Genomic DNA, 2,500 nt, shown 5'->3' on the forward strand with positions numbered 1-2,500 from the left:
TGATGGGGGCCGTCATAGCATGATGCACTTTGTGCTGGCCCCCGTTGGGCGAAAGGGAATCCGGTTCCTATTCCGGAACCCGGCAGCGGAACCGATACAAGTCGGGCCCCTCTTTTAGAGATGCTCGTCGGGGTAACCCAAAAGGACCCGGAGACGCCGTCGGGAGATCGGGGAAGAGTTTTCTTTTCTGCATGAGCGTTCGAGTTCCCTGGAATCCTCTAGCAGGGAGATAGGGTTTGGAACGCGAAGAGCACCGCAGTTGCGGCGGTGTCCCGATCTTCCCCTCGGACCTTGAAAATCCGGGAGAGGGCCACGTGGAGGTGTCGCGCCGGTTCGTACCCATATCCGCAGCAGGTCTCCAAGGTGAAGAGCCTCTAGTCGATAGAATAATGTAGGTAAGGGAAGTCGGCAAATTGGATCCGTAACTTCGGGATAAGGATTGGCTCTGAGGATCGGGGCGTGTCGGGCTTGGTCGGGAAGTGGGTCAGCGCTAACGTGCCGGGCCTGGGCGAGGTGAGTGCCGTAGGGGTGCCGGTAAGTGCGGGCGTTTAGCGCGGGCGTGGTCTGCTCTCGCCGTTGGTTGGCCTCGTGCTGGCCGGCGGTGCAGGATGCGCGCGCCTGCGCGGCGTTCGCGCCCCGGTGCTTCAACCTGCGTGCAGGATCCGAGCTCGGTCCCGTGCCTTGGCCTCCCACGGATCTTCCTTGCTGCGAGGCCGCGTCCGCCTTAGCGTGCTCCTCCGGGGGCGCGCGGGTGCGCGGATTCTCTTCGGCCGCCATTCAACGATCAACTCAGAACTGGCACGGACTGGGGGAATCCGACTGTCTAATTAAAACAAAGCATTGCGATGGCCCTAGCGGGTGTTGACGCAATGTGATTTCTGCCCAGTGCTCTGAATGTCAACGTGAAGAAATTCAAGCAAGCGCGGGTAAACGGCGGGAGTAACTATGACTCTCCTCTCCTGCGGTCTTCTCCCCTTCTCGTGGGCCCGCTGATTTCGCAGAGTGGAAGACCGCACCAGGGGCTTGGGGGGGTTACCAGCCCCCCCTCGCACTATCCCTTTTTAGTTGGGGGCAGTAAGCAGAGAACAAGTGGTGGCCCTTCCGCTGAAGGTGCCACCCCAACTCCCCCAGCACCTAGCCGGCCAACCGGCCGTGCCGAAAATCTTGTAACTTTTGCAGCTATGTATACCTGTAGTGAGTGCCACCGCAGCTTTACAACCAAGAACGGTCTCGGGGTCCATCGCCGCCGCCAACATCTTGCGGCCGCCAACGCGGAGATCGTCACGGAGAGGCATCGCGCGAGGTGGACGGAGGAAGAAGTCCTGTCGCTCGCCAAGGCAGAGGCCGAACTGTTCCTCGAGAGGGACGCCCGGTTCTTCTTTGTAAATCAAGAGCTCATCAGGATGTTCCCCGACCGAACGCTTGAGGCAATCAAGTGCCGACGGCGGCAAGCTGCCCACAAGCAGCTTGTCCGCCAATTCATGGAGGCGCTTGAGATCGGTCGGGGGGAAGAGCCGGCGTCCCGCCGGGGAGCGGCGAGCCCGCTGCCTGACGCGGGCGAGGCCGCTGCGCCGCCCGTCGACGCAGCCGAGGACTTCGCGGCCGACACCACCGGGCCGCCGCCGGAGGGGCCGACTGACGCCGCCATCTGGGAGCATCTGGCGGGGCTACCCGCTTCCGCCCAGCGTTTCTCTGCCCTGGATCGTGTCATCGGTCTGGGGCGGGGCACGCCGCCCGATGTCATCCTGGGCATGCTCCCGGATGCCCTTGCGTCGGTCGGGTCCAGAGGGGAGAGATCAATCACCAGGACACAGCGGCCGCGCCAACCATCGAAGCGGCCGCCTGCCGCGCCGCCGACGCAGAAGCGCAAGCGGCGCCGCTGGGAGTACGCGAGAACGCAGGATGCCTTCCGACGGTCGCGTGCGCGTTGCGTGCGCGGCCTCTTGGATGGCACCCTGCTCCAGCCGCCACCTGCCATCCCTGGTCTGCTGGACTTCTGGGCGGACCTCTTCACCAAGAAGCCCATCTCCACCGCGGGCTTCATTCGTGACCGCCTCCTCCCGCACTCAGAGCCTGTCGCTCTCGAGTGCATATGGGGGCCGGTCACACATGAGGAGGTCGCCGCCGCGTTGCCGCCCAGGGGATCAGCAGCCGGGCCGGACGGCCTTACCCCAGCGGAGTTGCGGCGTCTGCCGCACGAAGTCCTGGTGAAAGTGATGAATCTCTTCCTTCTGGCCCGCGCCCTTCCGGAACGCCTGCTTCGCGCGCGGACGTCCCTTCTCCCGAAAACGGCTGCACCAACATCCCCCGCTGACTTTCGCCCCATTACGGTCTGCTCGGTGTTGGCGCGGACCTTTCACAAGGTTCTCGCGTCACGCCTGATGCGCGCTTGTGCTGTGGACGAACGTCAGCGGGCATTCATCCCTCGGGATGGGATGTTGGAAAATACCTTCATCTTGGACACTGCTCTCACCGACGCAGTTCGCTCCTGCCGCTCTGT

General features: G+C 63.6%; 1 pseudogene; it reads left to right on the forward strand.

The window, feature by feature from the left end:
• LOC126454636 (large subunit ribosomal RNA) overlaps positions 1-2,500 on the forward strand; it is a 7,799-nt pseudogene that overhangs the window by 1,925 nt on the left and 3,374 nt on the right.

This window comes from Schistocerca serialis, unplaced genomic scaffold, assembly GCF_023864345.2.
Source record: "Schistocerca serialis cubense isolate TAMUIC-IGC-003099 unplaced genomic scaffold, iqSchSeri2.2 HiC_scaffold_992, whole genome shotgun sequence".
NCBI classification, from domain to species: Eukaryota; Metazoa; Arthropoda; class Insecta; order Orthoptera; family Acrididae; genus Schistocerca; species Schistocerca serialis.